This window comes from Nesoenas mayeri (genome assembly GCF_963082525.1).
Source record: "Nesoenas mayeri genome assembly, chromosome: 4".
Taxonomy (NCBI): Eukaryota; Metazoa; Chordata; class Aves; order Columbiformes; family Columbidae; genus Nesoenas; species Nesoenas mayeri.
This window is the reverse complement of record NC_137540.1, coordinates 45,843,716-45,870,638: the sequence shown is the minus strand read 5'-3', so window position 1 is coordinate 45,870,638 and position 26,923 is coordinate 45,843,716.

Sequence of the window (26,923 nt, the reverse complement as noted above, 5' to 3'; positions counted from 1 at the left end):
TTTGTTTATTGACCATGTAATGCTTTCTCACTATTTTTTCTTGTAATCTAAATGATGTGCTAAATGATGATCTGTTTATAGAATAAGTATGATTAACATTGAATATCTTTAAGAGTTTTGTTGTTCTTTTTTCTGAGCATGATAATGGGAATTATAAATGAAATTTTTCTCCCCGAAATGACTGATCTGCCTTAAAGGCATTGCCAGCAATAGTTTTTTTGGAGGGAAGGAAGTTTAGTCACTGAAAGAATAAAATAATAAATGCACAAGGCAAAGAAAGGAGCAACAGACATTTCCTTTAAACTGAGTGGGTGAGCACAAGGCTCAATGTTGTTCTCTCTCCTGACTGCTCCAGCAGAATATTGCTGCTGGTAGTAGCTCTATTGAAAACAGAAAAAAATGAAAACAAGACCTTGCTTCATATTGCTGTAGCTAGATCTGGTTTCCTACAGTTGATCTTTACTTTTTAGCGGGGAGTTCACCAAACAGAGAATGAGCTGGCGTCGGCACTGCAGATGGTTCTCTGCTTTCTCTGCAGCTCTCCCTGCAGAATGGGAAGTTGTGGGGGACTCAGATTCAGAGACAAAAGTCCCCATGACTCAAGCCTAATGCAGCCTAAATAGTATAGGATAGCTACTGGCTGGGTGTAGATGGAGAAGGTGTCTTAGCTCTGTGCCTATTTTGCTTGGAACACAAGCTGCTAAGGCTGTGCAGTGTCCCACTGGGCCCAAGAGTTACCTGTTACATCTTCAGTAACTTATGCATCTCCAGATGAAGCTGAAACTTTGTCACTGTCACTTCTGTTCTGCTCCATCTGCTGCCCCTCCTCACCTGGGCAGAGTTCTGTTTGTGAATTCTATGTGCTGGGTCTTGAATGATCTGTGAGACATTTTTTGCCAGAAGGAATGTGAGGAACAATGCTCTGTCACAGAGAGGGTTGTTGTACAGAAGTGATGGAGTTTGGGAATGCTGCAGGCTCCCCAGGTGGGGGCTGCCTTCTTGTTTGCCTGCTGTGCAAGGCTGAGGACACAGGCCTCAGTCATGGACCAGGGCTCCAACCTGCTACCTTGGCACAAAATAAAGGCCAGAAACATTCCTCATGGATTTATGTGGCTGTGAGTCTTTCCAGTTTTTCATGTGAGGTACGAATCTTCCAGCACAGGATGGGTGACAATTAAGGTTATTTTTTCATCTTCTAATGGTGCTTCTGCTTTTGTTTTCTAGTTCTTGTAGCTGCAGCTACTAATAGATACACTGACAGAGAACATTCCCTTGAACTAAAGGTCCATAGCATTTTTTTCTCCTAATTAAGCTGTGGATTTCTGAAACGCACAGCAGAGCTCGTTCTTTTTAAAAGGTAGGGGAGTTCCTTATGGTTTGATTTGGTTTCTGAACTTTTTTCTACAGCTTGAAAAGGATTCTTCTGAAGATTATAACTGGTTTTTGTCAGTGCCATGCCACGTCCCAAATCTAGGACAACCAATTAGAAACACATGTCTTTTGTCAGCTGAATAAATCTGGCCCAACAGAGTGGAAGCCTGGAAACTCAGACTTTTGCAGGCAGCAGGCTGCCTAGAGGAATCGGCAGTATGACGTCTTCTGCAATGCTGAGGCCAGGCAGGAGTTGGCTCACAACCTGTGACCATATGCCTACATTTTCTAGGGCTTATTTAGAAATTTCAGCTTGACAGAGGCCTATCCTGTTCTAGCCATGGCTTTTTTTTTTTTCCCCATGGACATTAGTTTGCTATTAATAGTAATGGAAATACTATCTACAAAGTCACTTTTTATTGAGTTGTTGAAAAGAAACTGTAGTTACATATGTTTCTGCAGCAGCTGGCACAGTTCTGGTCTTGTCTGTCATCTCTAGATATTCTTGTTTTATGAAACATTGAACTCACTTTATGCAAGCCAAAGAAATAAATTCCTTCCTTTCCATCAGGAATAGATGGTAGAGAAACTCCACTATCAATTTAATTCATCAGCTTCTCTGGCTGTATTTCAGATTTAATAGTTTTCAAATATATTTCTAATTTGCTGCTAAGAAAATTAAAATAAAATCCACAAACGCCTTGCCAAAGGTAGCATTCAATACAAACTAATCTGCACCTCAGGAAGGGAATCAATTTTTTCTTGTCCATAACTGCACATAATTAGTGTGTCTGCAACAAGCATGTAATTTTTATTATCTGTGAAGAGTTTGGCAGGGGTAATACATCATTACCTGCACATCTAATAATGTGCAGTGCTACAATTCATTTTCTGAGATGCCATGTGTACTGAAGAAAAACATTGACTTTATCTCTCTCTTTACTTTTTTTTTTTGTTTTAATAGGCATAGCAGAAGCCTATCAGTCTGAAGCAGATAAAAAATAAGGATAGACAATATGTTGGAAAGACATTTATATAAACAGTGAACAGTAGAGAAAAACAAAATCCAGTCCCAAGCTCCAATGAATAGCTACCTGTTTCAAAGACTCTGGTAATGTTGGGCAACAAAACAATTATGTTCTGATCACCATCCAACAACCTTTACAATGAATCTGTAATGCTTTTACGTGCATGCTTTTAAAATAGCATAAAAAATGGCAGAAGACAGGAACATGAGTAAACGTACCATCGCTCTTCACTGTTGGCTGTTGGTCCAACATCATGCAATCTTTTAAATGTGCTACTTTACTATGAAATGGGCTTAGTTATCTTTCTAAATTATGGGACATAATTGTGAATAGAATCATTTAGAAGAAGTATCAACGGACATTGACCAGCATGAAGAACTGCTCAGATTAATGTAGTTACTTGAAAAAAGGAGCTTTTGGGAAGGAGGAAGATATCAGGTTGAACAGTATGCTGGAACTGAGTGTGTGAAGACGATGAAGAGGATGAAGACTTGAAAACTCCTTGAGGAGATATGTTCTGAGAGTAACTAGGAGAAGAACTAGCTTTGTCATTAGAGAGGCCCTCTCTCTGTTGGCCACGATTCTTCAAAACACTTTGCTTTGAGGGACCAGCAAGCAAGACGTACCTGGCCTTTCAGATGCACTTTTTGGGACCAGATTTGTTTTTCTTGCACAGTGAAGCCTCAGATCTGTTCCCAAAAGCCTACCCAGGTCATAAGGAACCCGTACGTGTAAACTGTTTCTCAGTTGCTAAAAAGCATCTGTATAAGCTGGATGGTGAGTGTGCTCGGAAGCACACCATGAATACGACTGTTCCTGTATTCCCTTGAATGTAGCAGAGATCCACACTGTGAATTGGAGCTATATATGTAATTTAAGCAGGAAAATGCAATTCAAATTGTTACATTCCTTCTATCTGAAGGGAACACAGGCATTGCTGGTACTGCTGTTAGTTGATTTTAAGTGTTTCTTCCTCACAATTGCTCTGAATATGAAAAAGAAGAGAGCAGAGAAAATGTTGCAAAATGAAACTTGTCAATGGGACATTCCATGAAAAGACAGTTCTGTAAATAAATACTGGAGATGAAAAGCTAAAAACTCTCAGCTGTTAAATATCCTGTATTAAACTTCAGTGTTAAAAGCCCGTTCTTCATGTGAGAAAGTTTAGTGGGTCCAACTGCAGCTTCATGAGACCAGTGGTGGAAGCAGATCTTCCTTGCTGAGGGAAATGTGAATTTCTCCTGTATAACATGACTGTTCTGCAGAATCTAAGGTAATGTTTTTTGGAGGAACATATGTGGAACATATATTTTATTCCTTTGGGTTGCTAAGACTGTTTTTAGAATATAACACAAATTCTGCAGTTAGCTTACAATGAATGCAACAAAAAAGTGGGACTGAATGGATGCTTTTTCATTATTTATGGGAGTCCCAGAAAAAAACAATCAATAAGTTCATCTGGGCTGGTTAGGTGAATTGATTACTTCCTCTCATGATCTACAATGGGAATAGCTTGTGACTTTCCAGATATGTACATGGTCCCATATTCTCTTTGCACTTCAGACAGAGAATGTTGGTATTCCTCTGTATATGATACATATGATAGTGACCGTTAATGTATATTGGATGTGTAGAGTGTAACCTTTTTTTATTTTGGGTAGTTTTTGTAAAATCTGATCGTGTAGCAAAAAAGAGCATATACAATGATACTGTAAGATAAATATCCCCTTCAGCAACTTACACTGAAAGCATTATGCAAAATTTGAGATAGATGAACCATTTCTTCAAGAAAATACCTTTTATGCTCGTAAGAAAATATTACCTGGTTGTCCAAAATCCTCTATTGATTTCTGCTGCACGTGTACATTTTTCTTCCCCTGTTAGAGCTTTCATTCTTTCTTTATATTATTATTATTTTTTTTTTATTATTATTATGGGAATCACTTGGGACTAATAATACAAAGTATTTTTTTTTTTCTGGAGTTTTTGAGAATATCAGTTCCGATGCCTAAGCAACCTGATTTTTACAGACCGAATATTTTATATTATGAATTAAAAAATACAGGACTCAAAAAAATGAGTTGCTATGTAAAATTATTGCCTTAACTCCTATTTCTCTTTGCTCTTTCAAATGCTGCTTTTCCTTTTAATTGACTACGAATGTTTCCCAAGTTTTCTCAGGAACTGAAATCATGCTTAGGAAGTAAAGGGATAAAGAATATGTATGTATGTATGTATGTATCTGTCTGTCTGTCTGTCTATCTATCTATCTATCTATCTATCTATATTTAATTTGCTCAGCTAGTGTAGTAACACATGAAGATTTGAAAATTTAACATCTCTAACTGAAGATAACCACTAAATATTGCAGCTTTACCAAGGGAAGTTCTGTAACATTGCGAATGCTAAAAGCTTATCTATAACTGTTTTTTCAATGGTCATTTATGTGTAAATAGATACTAGATACATTTTGATGGCTCCAGAAGATACATTTTAATATGAACGCTCAGTTTCATTACCTGAAAGGGGAGCAGTTATTTTGAGGGTTTGGAGCGCACACAGTGCTTGAAATGAACTGTGTTATTGTAGAAACAGTAACTACTGATAAAACTTCTCAGTCAAAACTGAAATTCAGGGAACTATTTAGTCAGATAAATACCAATAAACTCTGAAATTACAGCCCATTCCTCTGAGATTCTGTGCACCAACAGTTAGCCTTAAGCGATTCAATCATGACTAATTACATATTACCGCTCCTGATCTTTAACATTTCAATCAACCTTTAGTTATGCTGTTTATTCATAATTTGTCTCTGTTTATGGTTTTATGTGATAATTGTGCCAATCTTCATTTTGTTAATATTGACAGAGAGATGGTGGAGACTTTGCTGCATCATTGTTATTTTTTAAATAAATTGATACAGAAATTAGCTGCAGACTTGAATGCTGAGAATTGCTGAGAGCTTGACCTCAAGGCTGTTCAGGCACAGTCTGTTTGTAGGTCCTCTGCCAATGCAAAGGCTTACATTGATCTTATGATGTCATTAAATGGCCTATTTGCTTTAATGATAAGGCCTGTTTAAAAATCTCCTCTCTATTTCTTTGCTCCACCTCCTTGTTTATGCTCTCCAGGCTCTATTTTCAGCTGCCTCTGAGTAATTAACTGTCTTTTGTCGAGCCGCTGCTGTGAAAAAAGGGGAAACCGAACATCTTTGCATTCCAAACACGAGCAGTTGAGTTGGACAACTTGGAGCATTATGAAATGCTGACGTGTATGACATGGCTGTGACCAGCAGTAGGGCAATGGGACATTGTTCAGCTATATCAGCCTCATACTGCATTTGAGCTCATGATACATGCCAAGGGGCACAGTTTGTTAGTGTGGATGGTATTAACTCAGTGCTATTGTGACTGCTCTTTCTGGGACCTGGGAAAAGATTGCAGTGTGCTTCCCTGCCCTCTGAGACATGCCAGTCTCTTTGAAGCCAGCTCTGTGATCAATGGATCATCTTCACTGTGTGGAGCAGGTATGCCCTAAAGCCACCAAATCCGTGGAGTCCTCATACAGTACACAGGAAGAACTGGATACCACAGAGTGACACCAATAAGAGCCACTAACAGAGGGGGCTTTTTCCAAAAACTTCTAACTCAAGGTGTGTTATTCATCTGATTCTCTGACTAATGAATCAGAGCTGGACACCTTCTTGCATGTGGGAACCCTCAGACAGGGTTGTCCCTCTTGGAGTTAACCTTCTAAAGCATGTCTGCTTTTTTCAGTAGTCCATGGTGCAGAGACCCAAGCTTTCTCGTTCTTCCTAGTGTGCACTTCTTTTAGTTCATCATTCATTTCTCTAGCTTCTGTCTGTGCTTTGTGCAGGTGGTATCCTTTGCTTCCTAAACAGTGTCACAATTCCACACGTCTTTTGGTGAGGCTGATAGATATCAAATCCTAAATGTGTTTGGAACATGCTGACAATGTCAGACTTTTTGATGAAATATCTGTTCCCAGCCTGGTTAAACATCGTAGAGGGGCCTTTAGACTGTTGGCTTGTGCTATGTCTCTGCATAGCCTTTTAGGGGTGGAAGGGATGCTTTAAAAACACCAGACAGTAAAAATAGAGTGGTTTAAAAATCTGGAGATGTAACGCTGGCAGGAGACACCTGAACTGCAATTTTCTGTTTGACTTCAAGTGCATTTACATTTATGAGTGCAAAATTGGCTCTTACTAATTCTGGATGGAAAAGTGCTGAATTGCCTGGTGTGTCGGCTCAACTTCTGGCAGTGCGCAAAGCTCGTAACGCAGGTAACTGCTGCTTGAGCTACTTCTGTGCTGTGCTCTCCCCTTCTTCCTGAAGTTGTGTCTTGGATCTCTGCTAGGTTAGGGCTCGCAGTGCTGCACTCCATTTCGTGATGTAGATGTGCTGCCAGGATTGCCTGTCTGCCTAAATCCAGTCCAGGGTGTCTCTTTGAAACATTGAGTCCACATCTAGAGCCAAAGTCTTTTTACTGCTCCTAAAATAGACCCCTTTTAGCATTAACTGAATGTTAACTATAGTCTGGATGAATGGCTCCCAGCTGTGAATATATCGAATGCAAGATGAACCCTGAAGCAGTTTGCTGCAAGCTTCAGGCAGAACCTAAGTTTAGTTGAAGGGGAAAAAAAAAAAAAAGGAACAAATAAAAAATGTTTTAGTTTTCTGACTGCAATTATAACCTCCCACTAGGGGCCAAAGCCATGCTCCTTAACCTGTGTTTATGTACTTGAGTCAGTTGCCTTGATTTTCAAATATCTTCTAAAAACATCAGCTGTAATAGGAATGGCTGGGTACTGAGCATTTCCAGATACACTCTGCAATATAGATTTCTGATGATAGGTCAGATATTCCTTAAAAAAAAAATGGGCTCTATTTTTGCCACTTTTTGGCTACAAAGTTACAAAGGACTTATACTATTTGAACAACACAAGTACAGGCATAAAATAAGACCAGATGATTATTTGGGGCAGGAACACAAAATGCTTTCTACTTGGGAGTACCTCAACCTTCTGAGGTTGTTCTGAAAACAATTTGTTTTGACTCCATGAGCTGTTTAAGCCCAGTGGCTCTCATTTTTGAGTTAGCAATAGATAGGAAATTATTTCATTCTGTAAAAAAGACACTGGATCCTGCAAGAGATGTATTTTGAGGGGTTAAAATAACTTCTGAAAAGAAGTAGTTTGTGCTTGTGCAGCTCTTTCAGCAACTACTTTTGTGTGAAGGGAGCGTAGGCCAGGTTTGTTTTCCTTTCAGTATGCTTGGCAAAGCCCTTTGTGCTGAAGAAATGCAGGAAGCAAACTGTGGTTCTCAGTTTCACAAGAAACTTCTGGAGCTTTGTGTTGGCCTTTCAAATAATTGCAAAACTGCAGCAGGGTGAACAAAATTTATTCTTCAGCATTTTACAGTTATTAATGCTAGATTATACATACATATTTGGGGAAATAATATGCACTTGACTGCTGAAGTATTCTGTTTGTTTTTAGAAATACCAGGGATAAGTACTAAATGCCACATTATGCTGGTTCTTGGATTTTTTTCTTGTGCATGCCTTATTGAGAAAATAAATAGTTTATAAAATTTAGACCTCAAACTACATTTTTTCCTTAAAAAAAGAGAAATGGATGCATTATACATAAATGTGAAAAGATGTTCAACACATTGTAAACAGTTTGCATTAAACTTCATCACAGTTAGTCTGTATCAGTTTGCTGGGGTGTAAAGTGATGGAAAAATTAATTTTGTTTGAACTGAATTTAGTTCACTTATGAAATTCCTCTTGGGGTAAGCAAGTGAGAGCCTAGAAACTTATGTTTGCAGAGGAAGTGGGAATCTGTTAGAAATTACCTCTAGACAAGGTGTATGAGCTGTGTAATGAAACGCTTTCAATACCACAGAACATTTGTTTTTAATATAAAAGTAGTTGGACATGGGGATTGTCTCCCTAAAGTAGTTCCTGGACAGGTGATTTCCTGCCAGTAAAACTGTTTTCTAAATTGTTGTTGAATTGGTTTCCAATTTCTGAAAACTAATTATTTGGAGGTACAAAAATAAATTCTGACATTTCCATTTTTAACATTTACCTTAAAGTCTATTTTGTAAAAAGAAATTAGCAACTTGTGTATGGACATCTCTAAAAAGTCTAGAATCCCAGTATTGTGTCCCTGGAAGTGGAGAGTTGTGGATGCTTAGGGGAAAAAGATGAGGAGGAAGACAAGTATGGCTTGGCTCTTCCTCTGGCCCAACAATTCCTGGCAAGCAGAGAGAGATGACAGCCACACTATTCTTTTAAATAGCCACTAGTAGACATAATATTCATGAAGTTGTCCTACCTTTTTAAAAATGTATGTCAATATTCGTCTGGCACAAACTTCTGTGGCAGTGAGGTTCACTATGAAGTGTGGGTGTTGGGTGATAAAAACATATTTCCATTTATTTTTTTTGTTCTTGAGTACTCTGTAGTTTATGCTGAAGATGAACAAGTTGTTCCCTGTTCACTTTCTCTGTGTTATTCATGGACTTGTAGACTTCATTCATATCAACTCTTCATTCATTTCCTGCCTAACAGATATAAGAGCATTAATCAGAATGGGAAAAGAAAATTTGAAGACTCAGAGCATTCACTTTAATGTTGTGTATTGGGAAAAACCCCACAACTATAGAATTTTGTGGCCAGTAGTATTACGAAAAAAAACGACAATTGACACTAAAATCTATCCATGTTGTGTCTAGTGAAGAAAATGTCTCTTCCAACATGAAATATGACTCCATTATGCCATAATTTTCTTAATAATTTTAACAACATAGAAATGGTTTGAGACACTAGTAAATAGAAAATTGAAAAATTGTCTTCCTTAACGTGAGATGGATTTTATCAGTGTTGAGGCTGCCTGTTTAGAGTGAAGAGACTTAAAATCTCCAGTACTTAGGCAGCATACTAGATTTCGTTAGAGAAAAATCCTAGTATTTACTAGATCTGGACTAATAAATCTTTCTGCTACCACTTCTCTGAGCCTAATTAGTGTTTTGATTGTGGACGGTAGAGTGTCGATCATCCTGCCACAGTAATACTACTCTTAATTATTTTTCCCTGTTTTCTTTTGGAAATGCCTCTCTTACACATTCCACATTTGTTTATTATATCCAAATAGCTCTGCTGTCTCATAGTCCTCCAGTGATCACATAATACACTCAGGTCTTTTTTCTTCTTATATGGTATCAAATATAAGGTATACTAGTTTCTAATGAATAATAGTTCTTATTAGCCCTGACCTGTATAACCTGGTGTTATACTGTGTTACACTTAATCCCATATTTACAACTCCAATGCTCAGTATACTTCAGTTCTTCCTTTATGCCATTCCGATATCTTTTTGCATCGACAAAGTTTTCCTAACATCTTGTCATTGAATTTAGTTGGCACATTTCTCTCTTATCCCTTTTTGTACCGAGTTCATTAGTAGAAAAATGAAAACAGGAGCAATACTCTGATAATTCTATTGACAATCTTCTAGCCCTGTATATGTTTTTTCACCATTATTTCTTCCCTCAATTTTATTAATTTCTGTTACCCTGTCTTCCTTAGTTATTGTATTAATCACTCTGTTTTCCTGCTAAATTAATAATTATCTAATCTAATTAATAATATCATCTCTCTGGACTTGGCAGGCATTTTATTTCCCGCTTAATTATGAATTAATTGACCTACACAATCTCTGATGGGATATGAGTTAGCTTATCATGGGAAGTCAACTTATCAAACTAAGCTTTCAGATGAGGATAGTGTGATCCAATTTCAATAGATACTTGCTACCTTCTGTTCATCTAGCATAATTGAAGGCATTTCCTTCAGATAACTTCAATACTCTGTTTCGACATTATGGACAAGCAAGGGTCAATGGAGAGGTGAAAAGACTCATCAAAACTGAATGAAGAGGCATAAAGCTGAATTCCCTTGTTTTGTGTAATATTTAGGAACTGCAAACATGACTTTTCACTCATGGACATTTATAGACCTATTTTTTTGGTCTTACAGAATGGAGTGCATTCAAATAGAAACCTCCATATATTTTGCTCAGCAAGGTGATATAACCAGCATGTTTTTCTCCACTATAATTTCTTTGATTTTAAGACCTACCTGCCCAAGTAGCTATGAAGTGTGCAAGTCTTGAAAGCATCAAAGGTATAGGACATTTTCCCACTAACCTTTTAATAAGGATGGTGTTCCTTCCATCTGGCCTCCTTTGGCTTCTGTACTGTCATCCTCACATAAAATAATTGATTTGAGCTATACTGATCCCTCCTCATACAGGAAAAAACTTCCTGGCTACTGTAAATCTTTGTCACCAAGGCTAATTTCCTTTTGAATATGGAGCTTGTTTAGATTAAAACACTGAACAATTAAACCCACTAACAATTATTCATTCTCTTGGCTTCTATATTCCAATCTAGGAGACAGCTTTGGAAGGCTGTGACTATTTTGATAGCCTGTCATTATATTGTTTTGATCCCTCATATACTTGAATGCTTAACCTGATTATTATTTATGTCAAAATCATTAAATGAACAGCTTTGCATTCATGCTTTCAGGACAGCTTTTGCAGTCTGACAGCTCAGTCAGTATCCATGACTTCCCTCTCCAGAACACGTACTCATGTGCTTATTGAAGGGAAATTCTTAGTAAGTTAGCCAAGAAACTAAATTTAATGATAATGGCATAATTTCTTCTGAGGTAAGATTTCTGAATACGTAGGTTTAATACTTTAAGGTGTTGGACCCCTTGACTCCATAACTTAGGAGAGATTTAAGACTCAGCTCTCCAAAGAAGAGTCCAGCACCTTGCAGAACTGGAACATCAGCGAGCATTGTTTGTTTTGCTGCCTTGGACAATTTATTCCTTAACTTTTGTTTTCTTTATTGTCTTCTTGTCTGGATTACCCATGTTGCACTCTCACTTCCCTTTTTATTCTAGGTACAAGTTTGTGTATCTCAGAATACGTCTCCAATAAACACATCTACTGACATAGCCATGTAAACTAAGAGTTAAATTACATAATCTCTGAGGCCTACTAGAACTGTAAGTGCAAACATTGTTATAACAGAAGTGAGCTAATTTCACAGATATGTGGGGCTTGTGTTGTGATACAAACAAGCTGTGTTCTTGTCACAGCTACACTCATGCTATGTGTGCTCTCCTGGTATACAGTATTGTTATAACTCCTCACCTATAAAATATAGTGCAGTGATTGCTCTGATGGTTCTGCCCAAATCACATAGGCAGTCTCCACAGTCTGGCAGTAAGTACTCCTTCAGTTAAAACAAAAAGACCAGATAGCTGTACAAAACTGGTCCTGTGAAAAACACCATTCTTTTGGAGTGTTGGAGACTCAGCAAAATTTTTCTTCATTTCCTAGCGGGAATGCTAAGTAGAACCTATAAAATTGTTGATACTGGAGCAAGAGACTAGCCATGGTATTACTTGTTCTCCCATCAAGGCTAAAGGAGACGCTTATGCCTCATGTTCCTGTGTTGGAGGATGGAATGTACCAAAATGATTAACCAGCAGGGGCTGTGTCCAGCATGTTATTTAGTATCAGAAGGCATAGATAGGCATGTAAGATTCTAGAAACACGATGTGGTTGTGGTTTTGCAAAGGTCCCTGTTCAGTGCTAAGCTTCATCACACCTTGATGATGAGCATCTATTAAATAGAAATCTCTGGTAAATGAATAATAATGTGAGTAAAGATCCTTTTGCAAAGTGAGGGTATATAGCTCAGGTACTGAGGAACTTCGACCTTTCTGAGTCTTCAGGCAGTTCTCTTTGCCAGTGCAGTAGTGGGCTGGGCAAGCTCTTTTCTTATCTCAGTTTATTTTCCCTTAGTGCTCGCTAGAGAGCCAAGTTCCTCTAAGCACGAGACACTGTCTTGAAATGCATGGTAGGGGTTTTTAGCAGATGATCCTGTTACATGTAATGGATGGTGATCCCCTACCAACAAGGTGTCTCACTCTTCTTAGCCACCTGAGCACCTGCTGTGTGGTTGTTTCACAACAAAACCCTTCCTGAGTAATTCAGTATCCAGTGCATTTTGTTATTTTCCTTGTGCTTATTTAGATTCTGTGCATAACATTAGGCAATAATATTTAATTATTCCTTCTTCTGTCTCCATTTCTAGTGCATTCTATTCTGACCTCTCAGAATGAGCAGTGTAATGTCATGCATTCTCTAACAACATCTCACCATCCCTGTTTTTACTACCAGCACACCCAGTTTGCCTGAAAATCACCTGCCATGTGGAGCTTGAAACGTTAGTGGCTGAATTATTTGTTAAGGATTATACTGTTGAAAGTTGCTGCCAAACACATTATTTGATTCCAGTTGCATACTGTGTTTTCATTGACACCTCATTAAGGTAATATAAAGGGACATAGTTGATACTTTTGCACATTTGGTGTTAAAGGCTCTGTAAAACTAGCTGACTGCTGCAAGGGTATGTTGACTTGTATAAAGCAAAACTCAGATAATGCAGGAGATACAGGAAATGGGATTACTGGTGTAGTTGCAGCCGGGGGACATGTGATGGAAAAATTTCTGAGATTATTTCACTGGGTGCGATGGAAGCTGTAACAGGGGAGGGGAATAGACCATGGCAGTATTGAAAGTTTAAGATGAAACCTATATGTCATAGTAGTGAATTGAACTGAATGAAGTGAACCATTCTTTAAAAGTAATGCTTCCTTTAGTGTTATGAAACTGTTCAAAGCTGTCAGTGAATAGAAATTGTGATGCTGTCATGATCAAGCTTTAAGACAGTATTTATCACTTGTCTCTTTCTTGTTTTGTTTTGTTTTGTTTTGTTTTGAACTTGGGCTTCACTTGTGCTTCATTGCTGAAGACATTGTAATCTATGTGGACAAAGATGTGAATGATGCCATTGAAGAGGTATGTATGAGTAATGAGAATGGGACCATGGTGCCAGGTTAAGCACTGGCCTAAGTCCCTACTTGGTTGTTTACACAATTCCTGGCATGGTTTTTGGCCATGCCAGTTAGCATTTTTCTAGCTAATGCATGAATATAGTGTGGACCAGTAGAGTTTTTTCAGTAGACAGTTTGAATACAGTCACTATGTCTTGGAAGAGAAGAGAAGCGTGTGCATGTGAGCCAGACAATGTTCAGTGGCAGACAATGTTCTTTAGCTGTTTTCATTTATTTGTAAATATGTAGCCCTTAGTTCCAAGTCAAAATCAGTAAGAGATCTGGGTATTTTTGCATAGCTTCCTCTCTTCTTAATTGTTCTAATCTGTAGATTGGGATCTTGTCTTTTAAACTTAGTGGTATGAGAAGAGAGATAGGCCAGGTTTAAAGAGGAAAAAGTGAGTTATGTACATCCCTCCTTTCATCTATCATGGGCTCATGTTAAACTCACTGTGTTCCAGGACCCCCGGGGCCTGCTCTGCAGCCAGAAACCTTGAAGAGGGTTGTGTCTTTCCAGACGGAGGTTTTTGCATCTGTCCTTGTTAAAGAGGCCTTGAGGTCCATTCCTCCAGTCTATGTGGGTCTCACTGAATGGCAGCCCTGACCTTAAGCATATTGACAGCCTCCCATTTCAGTGTCACCTGTAAACTTGATGAGAGCATACTCCATCATCTCTTTCAGATCATTGATAAAGACACTAAACACAACATGAACCGGAATAGATCCCTGTCATCCTCTGGTTGTCACTGTCCTCCAATCAGAGTGTGACCCATGAGTCACTGCCCTATGAGTCTTATTATGCTAAAGGTACTACAAAATTTCTGTGCAAAAGGAGCTAAGTTTTTTTTGGTTTGCTTTTTTTTTTTTTTTTTTTTTTTTTTTGTGCAATTGCAGTGTTTCTGGGAGACCTTTTCCAGTTCATTTCCAAAGATTTAGGTGAATAGCTAAATGGTAACCATTGTGCCTTCCCCATGGCAGAGGGAAGTGATGAGAATTACACAACTATATACACATATCATGAACCTGTTCTGCTTGAATAGGACTTGATTCTGAATAATCACTAGTCGCATTGAGTAATCTCTAGTGAAAGTCATTGCTTCCTAAAGTCTTTAATTTTTCTCCTTATCCTAAGGTGGAGTGTAGAAAACTAGATTTCATCCTTCTTTGGAAATAGTGTGTGTTTGTAGCTGAAAGATATTTCAGAAAAATGATTACATTGTTTAGTCATTGGCATACATTATGCTGTTCAATTTTTGCTTGCCTTTAGGACTTCTGTTTTAGAATTCATATACTTCAGAAATCTTAATTCCAATCTTTCTTACAAAACTTCCTGTGAAAAAAGGAGAGTACTTTTTATTTCAGCATGCATGTTATTTTTCACTTACTGCAGAAATGGCTCTGTTCTCCCTTGTAATGATTATCGGAGAGCCTGCTAACAAACAGATCCATCTGCTCCTTCTTGAGATGAATGGCTTGATAACAGCAATTGAAACCAGGGTTGTTTACCATATTTACCTTTTCAATGTTTAGTCCCACTTTTTTATTTAAATAATTTATGTAACTAAGAGGCGGGCAACCAAGTGTTCTTTGCAGTCTTTCATAAGCACACTATGATGTTCATCACATATTGTGTGAACAAAGCAAGAATTGTTACTAAACTGTAGTAATTTGAGACCTGATGCTCAACTGACTTGGATTTTGCAGGTATCCATTATAACAAAACCAGACAAGTATTTTTGAAAATACATACACTGACTGCTGCTTTCTCCCTTTCTAAAATTCACTGCAAGTTTTTAGTTTCCATTTGTGATTAATAACTCATTTTGCTTCTTTTTGGGGGTTGAAGGAAGCTCGTAAACTGTTCAGAAAGCAGTGCTTAGTATTGTAGGGGATAACAATATGGTACTGGTATTACTTTCTAATCCTTTAGCTATCTCTTGGCTATCTCTTTGTATGTACATAAATAGTACATCCAGGAAGAAGAATAAGAAGAACATATTTGTGTTCAAGAAAGATGGAGTAAGACTGGGACAGATGAGAAAAAGTCTACTAGGCCAAAGTGGAGAGCACACCATAAGAAAGGAGGCTGAAGAGTTGCATTAACCTAAAATGAAGGAAGGAGATTAGAAATTATTTGTCCATCCTCACACACACATATAATATACAGGCTTTGAACAACAGGAAAGCTGAAGGGAAAACTTAAGATAAATGACAGTGTCGGCATTTGAACAATGACATTATTCCTAGATATTAATACACATTATTTCTGGAAGTGAGAGGTGTTCCGATCAAAGTGTTAGATCAAACTCACATTTGGCTAGACAGAACTTCAAAACGGAGCCTACTATATTCATGTGACATGGTTGTATGTGAAGTTGAGGGGCTGGACTATATGCTCTTTTGCATCCTTATACTCGGTAGTTAAAAAATCAAGAACGTGAAGGGTAGAAAAGGAACATTTGTGTTCCCAGGGAAAGCACAATTCAGCTCCCTTGTGTGTCCTGAGCATACACAGAAAGCCCGAGAAAAAAAGAAGGCAAAAAGGCAATAGATTATTTTATTTTCAAGGATAGCTTCATTGTATATACAGATGAGATGGCCAGGTTAAGGTTGCTCAGGCAACCATGAATCATCTGGCAGATAACATTTTGCAGACTAGCCCCCCTCCTTTTTAATGCAAAGTTGTTATGCAGTTTTACACTGATATTTTAAAACAACAACTACAAACTTCTTTTACAGAACAGTAGCTACTTGTCCCATGTGGTTTAGCTTCATCCCCCACCTGTGAGATAATGGAAGACAATCAGCATGTGAAGAGAAGAGATGGGGACCAGCATCTCAGGCTGAGAGTTGCCTGGGGAGCTTGGCATAGCTCAGATTTCTTTACTTCCCCCTGTGTCCTCCCTTCAGAGGACGTAGATCCAGGTGGCAAAACTAGGGAAGTAGTGAGGGCACCAAGCACCTCTTTAAAACGGATGTGTTGTGGACTCTCAAGATTTTTTCTGGTCTTGTAAGTGAGGGAAGGAGAAATGATCACAGACATACTTACCAGCAATATCACTGGAGAAAAGAAAAGGTATTTTTTAAAACCTAGGAGGTTTCTTGCTCCCAAACAATGAATGCAGATGGACTTTGAAAACAGAAGAATAGCAGACGACCTGTATTTTGGAAACTTGATACCAGTCTCATTTTTAACCACAAAAAAATTCAAGGAAATAAACTATGTACCACTGAATGACAATTTTTAGATCAGTCTGTATGTAAGAATGATAATGGAATATGCCTTATAATGGATGACAAAGATTTTCCAAACTGTAAAAGGAACCTACACCATTTCCATTTCCTGAAAAGAGAATGGAGTATTGAGTATTCAAATCCCCTTGAGAGAGTGAAAACTTCAGTCTGTTTTGATCTGACCTAAATTGTTACATTTTTGACATTTTGCAAATTGTTTAATTTTATGCTTTAAAATTGGCCCTTTATTGTTGTCCTATTGTCTTCCTCCTTTCCTGACTCTTTCTCCCAGTTTGATTGCAGACTTTATACTACTCTGGGCAAGATACTGTTCTGGACAGTATTTACTGGAGGACACTATCCACTGCGGACCTTTTTTAATATGCATTACATTCTTGGTGACATGTCAGCTGATAGGTATTGCTGGGGATCAAAGGTGTCTGATTCAAAAAAAAAGTCTAGTAAGTGAGACAGTGCCCTTGACTGGAGGTTAATGGTGCTATCTAATCCTTGTCAGTGAAGGCAGTCATAAGGATTTGTAAGAGATGCAGTGGCTGGCCAAGAATGAAAGCCACAACAAAAATGGATGTGGAAATGCCTGAAAGAGAAATTGTGTTTCTGTCAAGGGAAAAGAAACAAGCTTTTTAGGGACAAATTGAATAAATCTTCTTTAGAGTCCTGAGAGAGCTTTTAAGATGTTTTATTTACAAAAGTACAACAGGTCTGCTCTTTTTGGTTTCCAAGTGTAAAGAAAATCAATAATAGGAAGGACATTCTAATATCTGTAGGAATCTTGATGGGTATATGATCTATAATAATGGTGATGTATTTAGACGTTTTATTCCTTTAATCGTTGGAAAATATAAAGGGTTCAGCTTGGACCATGTGAATCCTGAGGCATAATATATCTCTTTGTTCTCCACACGGAGTAATTGTACATGTCAACCATTGCTGCAAACTAAGGCTGTGAGTCACCTAACAACATGGGCCAACTCCATCCCTGTAGTAATTCTACTGAAACTAATACAATTAACTGTTGAGTGAGCTTTTCTATTGTGTCATAGCCCATACAATTACTTCACTAGATGATAAGGACTTAATTACCCGACTTTGAATTTTCAGCATAGTTTCTCTTTCACTTCAAATAGCTTTTCTGCTGTTCAGTAACATATGTGAAGACTGACCATATATTACTAAACTCTGTCTTTCTCCTTTTCTCTTTCTTGAATGGCATCCCTTTAAATAGCTAAAACAGAAAAGCAATTTCACTGTGTCTAATGTGACCTCTTTGTCCTTTTGTTCCCTTCCTCGCACAATCATTTTGGTACATTCTATCCTCCAACACAGGAACGTGAGGCATAAGCGTCTCCTTTAGCCTTGATGGGAGAACAAGTAATACCCATTAACATTAAAGGGATTTCAACATATGGCTTGAAGTTTCCCCTCTGATACTATAGAAATTTAATTGAGGTCATCATTAGTTTCGAACCTTTCCTTCAGCTGAAACCTCGAGCTAAAACAACAGCCCTCTTTTGAAACTCTTAGTTTCTGCAATGTTCTATTTCATCTGTCTTTTAATCAATTAATTTTCTCCCAGATGAAAAAGTATGAATTGGAGCAAATGGAACCATTTAATCAGTGGAAATAAATATGTAGCGTATTGTGGAGCTCGTGTGAGGACTGTCTGGTACCCTGAGTTGTCAGAAGGTAGAGTGATATATTTAGCTGCAGTGATTTGAAACTTTACTGTTACCACTTGTCTGCTCTGCCCTTCTGCCAGACATCGCTGCCTTCTTGGCAGCAGTGGGAGTGTGGGACATTTGCCTGCACTTCAACCAGGCTACAGCTCAGCACTTCACCTTGCTGATGGTAGGTTTGCACTGTTGGACTGGCATGTGCCCTGGGGATGCTAAGGTGCAGTCGCATCTTCTGCAGCTGCTGTCAGTTCAGAGTAGTGTAGTTGGAAGAGAGAACAGCTAAGGACTCTGCCAGAGTCCTCCAATAGACAGTTGCAATAGCAAAGAAAAAGGAGTGTTCTTAATTTGAGTTGGCGTATCTGAGTTAGCTAAATCAAGTAAGAAGAGCAGAGTAGATAATAAAGTTAAAATTTCAACGTGGGCAGTAGAATGACCAAAATTTACAGGGGTGTTTGGGAAAAAAAGTTGAAATAAAAGCCAAGTTGACCTAGTCTTCATTGCTCTTTCAGCAATTTCTAGTTTACTTGGATTAACCAAGCTAAGACAGAGAATGTTTTGGTTTGGTTTAGTGTACACACACATTTAAAAATTGAATTTTCTTGGTTTATGAGAAAGAAGATTTAAATCTGACTGTTTGTATTAAAAAAATCTCACTAATATTGTATAAGTATGTCTTGGGGTAGAAAATGTATAATAGGAAAAAGATCATAGTATAAAACTGAAGGAAAACAATTCAAATTAGGGGTATGATTTTAAAGGAAGAGTGTAACTAACTACTGGAACAAAAGGCTGTGAGAATGGATAGATTTTCAGTTTACATGTCTTCAGTTCCAAACTGGATGTTTTCCTGGGAGGTATGTTTTAGCCCAACAGAAGCTATGTTTTAGTCAAGCATGAGTTACAGACAAGCTTTTTCAGTAAGCATAAGCTAATAGGGTAAAATTTAAAGGCCTGTTACACAGACAAAGTCACAGCAGATGAACTAATGGGTTGTTCTGACATCAGCATGTATATATGTGTGAAACTACTTAGAAAATGGAACAAAGCAATGAGAAATTATAGCATTTACACTTTTATGAATAAACACCTGTTTTTATGTTATCATAAGCCTTTCTGAAGCATGTGCAGCTGTCTACTTCTAATCTCATTCTCACCCATTAAATAAACCTGATTTACCCTCTGGTGAAACCAGAAGAAACCTTGTTATTGCCTGCTGATTTTAATAAGCTTCTCCCATCGAATTGATGTTGATGATGTAATATTGCATATCAGATAGGCAGGGGGCATTTGGTGTTAGTAATTTTCAAGTAACACTTCCAGGAATGTAATTTCAGTGAAAAATTGAGAGTTTGCATGCCATGAAGTAGGCAGAGCAATCAATACTTACACATGCTGACTGGAGCTGTTTTTTGGTTTTCGGGCCCTTTCCTCTCCCTATTCAATATTGCTGAATTTTCGTAAGGCTTGGGCTCATGCAGGATTACACTTATCAGTGATACCACCACCCCAGGCAGTGTTTCATTTTCAGCATCCCAGGGTTGTTGGAGTTGAGGTTTTCCATTTGATTTTCACAAAAGGAATATTTAATCTGATTTCACGCACTGTACAGCATGGAGTGCTGCTGCTGCCTAGCAAGGCACTCAGTTCGCTCCTAGACATCCTTTCTCATCTCCTACAGTGACATTATTGTCATGACAAAAACATCCCTCAGTGGGCAGATCCTTCTAGTTTGAGTTCCAGACTGCCACTGGTTGATACATCTCAGCTATATTAGCTCTGCCTTGGATCCCAGCTTGTGACAACATAGGGCATTGATGCCTTTACTTGTGAATTGTGACTGTGAGCCTTACAGTGTACTGTACAGCATACAGGCTCAAACATGTAATGTTATTTTTTATTTACGAATAGTAACCACACTTGGACATTCAGTATTTCTAATGGAATAATTTGCTTCTTTCTCCTTGCTTCATTCTTAATTGGGTTAAGTGTGGTAATAAATCTGATGCTTGTAATGATTTCTAACCTGTTTGTATCACATTTTCTTGGCTGGAGTACATGTAAGGTTTAACCGTTTAAGAAACACATCTATCCTGATATTACAAAAATTTCTCCTAATGAATCTCTCATTCTCTTAGATTCTCTCTTGAAAATTCAGTATTCTAGTTTTTATAGACTGTTGCTTTGTCAGTTTATTCTAAAGTTGATGAATTAAAGACATGAAAGACCACAATTACATCTTATTTATCATATGGATATATCAAGAAAAGCACAAGTAATGGATTTACAAAAATACCTATGAGCTCACAAAAGCCTGAGCTGTGCATCAGGCTGATAGGGCAGGGTTGTAGATAAACCTTGATGTGATCACAGACTTTGGGAAACACTTGCAGGTGAGCTCTGGTCAATGCAAGCTGCAGAACTCGGCATGTGGGTTTGTGCCTGTGTCTGTTCAAGCTATGAATAGCATCTTGTCCAGATGCAGCCTGCCTTTCTAACTTGGTCCAAAACTTGTTATGGTTTACTTAGCTTTGTGCTAGTAAGAAAGAAGTTAAAAGAGTAAACATGATGGTGCATTTTTAAAACAAGTGAATTAGATAAGGAAGGAGTTGTAGTCGTATTGAACAAAGACATTCTATTTCTGAATCCATAACTAAGTGGAGAGACATCAGGTAAATATTTCAACCTTCTTTGCCTCAGTTTAACTATGATGTAAAGTATCATAATTCTTTAGAACCATGGTTAGTCTTAAGGACATTTTTGAAAGCAATTCTATATGATAAGGTGAGTTCTTGTTCAGAGTGGATATGTTGCAGACAGAAATAAAATACTAAGAGGGAGAGTTACCTAATCTAAAAGAGACTGATCTAACTGGGGCCAACTGATGATGGTAACTTTCAGGCTTTGTCATTAGTGAATCTTCCAAAAGCTTATACAGTCAATGAAAATTGTGATTTTGCTGCTAATTGCCAAATAGGAAGCATATGAAAAAGCTGCATCATTTTGTATGACCACAAAACAAACTTCAAGAGTGATGCATTTGTTTTCCTCCTCAGATACTGTCAAGCAGCAACTGGGCTGTGTACTCACATGTTCATATTACCATATATCATGGTCCACATCACCGTATAACTTAGTAATGAACTTCTTTTTTAGACAAAAACAGGGATATGTTTCTTGACTGAAGCTGTTTCTTTGGAACTGCTTCAGCATCAGGCTTGTATTGGTTGAGCAGGTTTTCCCCTAGATCTATTCTATGAAAGCTAATTAAGCCTTTTCACAAATGCCAGTAGTCCCCAACTCTGAGGAAATCAACCCTTTAAAAGAAAAAAAATGCATTTTTTAAAAGAAGGAAATGCCAGATGTTATTTCATTTCAGTAACTGCTTTCTGATATCTTGCTGTTTCTGCACCAAGTTTTAAAACTACAGATTTTGGAGTGACTGGTTTTATAGCAGAATGATAGAAAACATCTTTTATATCTTGCTAATTTTTCTTTCTGGGATTGTTCAGACCTGATGAAATGCTAATAATCAGTTAACTGACTCAACTGCTTTGTCAGCTGATGTGCTCAGGCTTCACCAATGAGCTTTACTCAAGATGAGAACTCTAATACTGGAAAAAAAGATTTTCAGGTTATTTCAACAATTGGCTACAGTGAGTAAAAGGGTTTAAAATGTCTATTCTTGCTTCCTCATGCACTGCAATCACACAGTAGGACTTAATGAATAGATGTGAAAACATACTGTACTTGTTGTATGAGTGAGTCTGGACAGGCTGCCAAAAGATTTTGGCAGAAGAAGTCTTAGTCTTTCGTATAGGTCAGAAGTCAGTTCTATTGAACATTGTAACACATTGCAAAAAGCTGCTGTCCTTTAAAATTTCTCTTGAATGCCTCTGTTGCCTTAGACATTTTAATGGTCTGAATAAGTGAGTAATGGCATAATAATTAATTACCTCTTGTGTAAGGTATTTCAACCAGAGATTTCCAAGTCATGGTTATGTCAGAACCCAAGTACATTAAACCCTGGTGTGGATTCTTTCTTTGAGAAGTAAAGTAGCCTGAAATTTCCAAGGCTTAAACTAAGAAGGATTGAACTGTAGAGAATCAAGGCCACTTTATTTCTCTACAAGGGCACTGAGAGAAGCACGCTTTAGCTTGTGCTCCTTAACTGCACACCTACAGCATACATATTCTAACGCTCCTGAATGCTTGTGGGACAAAGAAGCAGAATAGTATCTCAGAGTAGGGAGCCTGCTTCTTTTTTATCTGTGAATAATTCTGTAACTATTTGTTGAACGTAAGCAATTTGTATTCACTTTTAGTAGATTTTTTTTTTGTTCACACTCTAATAGGGAGGTTCTATGAATTAAGAACCATTGATTTCAGTGCTCTAACAGCAGTAGGTTCACAGGGCTTGCACACAGTAGATTAACTTAGGCAGTTATTAATGCTTTTGTAGAATCAGAGGCATTGTGATATTAATAAGACAATGTTGAAACATCACTGAGTGAGAGAAACAGAATGGGATGTGCAGTATATGAAATGAAAAATTTCTGAGAAAGTCAACAGGTGTTTTCTTGTTCACTTCAGTGCTGTTTGCTTTTGTTCAACTTAGTAAGTTAGACGGAGCTAAGATTTTTATGCAATTCCTGTAAAATATCCTAATTAAAATAAATAACTAAAATATTAGGGAGACACCTTCTAACCTTTAATGACAAGTGCTAGCATCAAAGCAACACTTTAAACACTATAATGAGAGTATACATAATCCATCAAAAATAGGTGAGAATACATATGTCTTCTCCATACCATATTTCTACTCCTGTTTTTCCATCTGAGAGCCAAAATGAATCAGGTACAATAAACTAAACAGTGCCACATCCTTCACTCTTCTCAGAAGATTGAGCTTACAAACAAAGCTTGCTATTGCCATAGAAAAAGTTTATTCTCTCCACAACACAAAGATCTCTGAATGCCGAAGATGTTTTGTGTAAGAGAAGTGTATTTCCAAAGAAAAAACATATTGTTTCTGTGGATACAGGTTATCCAAGCTTCCCCCAGATACTCCTACAAGACACAGCTTATCTCAGCTTTGTCCATGGAAATTTTCTCTAGCTACTGCCAGCCATCTCTTGGCAGGATTTATGATAACTGTGATCACTTTAAAAGGCTGGCATTGTATGTAGTGCTATGTTTCTCTCTGTTCTACTGACACAGTTTTCAGATTTGCAGGGAGGCTTTTAAACTTATAAATGGAATGACTGACTTACTAAAACAGATTAATTATTTGATTTCTGGCTGAAACAGCAGAATAACATTAAATCCTTTGTTTTTGGGAAAGCAAAGCTAAGTACACATTGAGCACACTTAAGTGGACAAAGATGACTAAAACATGATAGTCCCATTTAAGGTTGCTGGTCTATACCTTATTTTCAAGAATAAGAAGTCCATCTCTTCTATTTTTTTTTTTTTTCCACTCTAAAATGACTTGGTTTGAGATGCCAGACTTCTATAGACCCCATTAGCCTCAGTTATGGATGTTCTATTTTGATCACCATTTTCCCCAACCTTGAAGGTCTCCTCTAGAAATGGAAGTCCTACATTTGTAGATAGTTACGGCATGCTTTTTCCCAGCTGGCAATTTATTAAAAAAACAGTCTCCAATACATATATAGTGCAGAGCTATGAGAATTTATGGCAAGTGGATTTGGAAGTGCTTGTAAAAGCAGTGCCGTAAGGGGTTTCAGATAGGATAGAGTGTTAAGCCTTTCATTGCCTTGTGCATAGTCTGCAGTATGGAGAAGAGGATGAAGGGTGGAAAACATTCATTTGTGTAGTCCTGAATGAAGAACTTTCACCTCAAGACTTTGTAGGCAACAGTATGAACAATTTAAAACTACTTAAAATACTTTTCCAAAGTTTGCATTACTGAATATCTGTTTTTTAAGCACAGAAATCAGTATTATTTGTGAGATGTGTTCACATTTTGTCTATTTTGCTAGTTAAGAAAACACAAATATATGTGTGTAGTTGTCTTACACCAGCAAACTCCTGTAAATTCTGTATGTGTATTTTGCCTACTTGATTCTATCTCTCTGTTTCCTCTAAGTGCTGCAAGGACTCATCTTTCCTGACATATGCACCAATAGATAGAGTGTATAGAGTAGATAGGGAGACATTTGTGGTAACATCCTTTTTTACCGTAAGTACATCCAGAATTATGCTATAAAACTTACTGCAAGCACAAACTTTATACTGATGTAGCTCTTCATTTGTAGTTGCTTCTAATTTATACTTGTGTGAAGCAGAGCAGAAAGCAAAGCCAATGGTTTAGCTAAAGGACATTCAATTAAGCATGAATGTTATTTGGCCTCTGTCAGTCTCTGAATCATGAACAAAGCTATTTCACCACACAATACAGAGATGTTTTCAGACTTCTTGAGAAAACCAGGACTGGTGGTGTTGTTTCTATCTTAGAAGCTGAAAACACAGGAGTAGATTATTTTTTAGATTACCAATAAGGAAAAAGACACGAAGTGATGTTAGGTTTAGGTTTGTTTCTGCTTTAATTCTTCCTTTTAAAAATGTGATTCTGCAACTATGTAACAAGCTTCTTGGTTGGGAAATTCTGATCAGTTACTGAAAAAGTACAGCAGAGACAGCAGCAGTGTTTTTTCTATAATATTCTTATAATCTCAGCAAGGCTTTGGAAAATAATCTTTGATATATTACATTGAGTAAAAATGTTGGTGTTTACAAAATAATGAGACATCTAAGTACTCTGCTGTGGCAAATGCTGAGTGCTAGTGCCATATTCTGGAAGAGCATCAAAGTCCTTTTTATCCTTATGCTCCAAGTTCTCTCAGTTTTATCTTTATGCTCCAAGTTCTCTACATCTGAAGTCCACATACAACAGGTAGCATTATCAAGGAATAAAATAAAACCTAAAATCATATGAGTGAAGTCAGGACAGAGGGCATCCTTGAAAGTTGTTTCTTGTTTAGTCTACTGCTAGTGAGGTCAGTGAGTACAAATCTCATTGCCTCTACAGTGAAAAATCCAACCTTTTTCTTCACATTGGCTTTCCCAAAGCAGTATTGTCAAAATGGGTAAGGAAAAGTAAATAAAAGGCTGTTAGGGAATGATGTGAGAAATGTACAGGCTTCTTTTTGTCTTCATTTTAATCGAAGTGCGGTGGAACCTTAAATGCCACAGTGCCACAGTGATGAACATGTTATGAAACACACATTTTAGGGGGTTATGAGTTTCCAGTAAATCAGACTTGATTCTATTCATTGAATTTGTAGCCTTCCTTCTGGGCTGGGTAACAAAAGTATCTGTTAGTGTTATCAATAATCGTTTTTGTTTTACCAAGACCGAAAATAGAGGCCTGGTTAGACTGAATTGTGAACGGAACCAAGTTTTTTTCTGACATGACCTGCACTTAATTTTCTTTTGCTTTGACTTAACCTGTCCATCTCTGACAAAGCACTCTACCCATTTGACATATCCTTACATCTGATGTATTGGAGGAGCAGGCAATGCTATAGAAAATGAGAGTTTCAGCATATTCCTTTAACGCATATCGCGTTAAAACTTGGGGAACTCTTGGGAAACTGCTGAAACTACATGCTTGTCCATGCTGGATCATTCAAAAGAGCAGCATCAATTTCCACAGACAAGAAACAAGATACCTTTTGCTACTTTATTATTATTAGTTGTTTATATGAATCAAATGCTTGAGAGTGAATTAGTGGCTACTATTTTGTAAAAAATTTGGAGCATGTTATGTAATAGTAGGAAGACAAATAAAGCAAAATGGTAGTGATTTGTGTGAATGTATTTGGACAAAAGAAGTAATAACATGAACTATTATATATTTTATAAAGTGTTTGAAAAGCTTAGACTATTTTCCCCTTCATCATGTCCCATTATTTTTCAGTTTTATGGAGCTTGTATTCTATGCCTCTAATCAGGACAATGTTCGTGGATGTTGAAAAATGCTGAGAGCACTTTTATTTCAGATCAAATAGGAGGAAGAATATGAAATAATTCACAAAAAGCTTGTGAAATTTCCAGCTCAATTTTGTAACCTCACTGTTTTAATATGTTTGCATGAACAGTTGGAATTTTGGGTGCCTGGATGGACTGAAATAGAGTTCTGAAAGTTTTTGAAGTTCATTTACACAGAACCAGTATTTGCCCCATATTCTAAAGAATGTTTCAGTCTTACAAAAATGTGGAAAACTATTGCTTTTCTTTCTAGCCTTAAACAGATAGGTGCAACTCCAGAAAACTATTATGAGATTGAGAAAATCTAATGTTTCAGGTGGGAGTTATATGCGGAAGGAGAAGTGGTTTGCAGAGACACACTGCATAAAGAATAAATACATGCTTAAGCAAACAAATTAAGCTAATGTTAATGTTTATGTAGACCATCCACATAATAATGGAAACAACGTGGTATTTTTAGTTATGAAAGTTTGCCATATCATCTTCCATAACTTCCATATCATCAGTTCTTCATATCTATGAATAAGTCACTTTATAGATAGAACACTTACGTGCCATTCACTGGGGAATCAG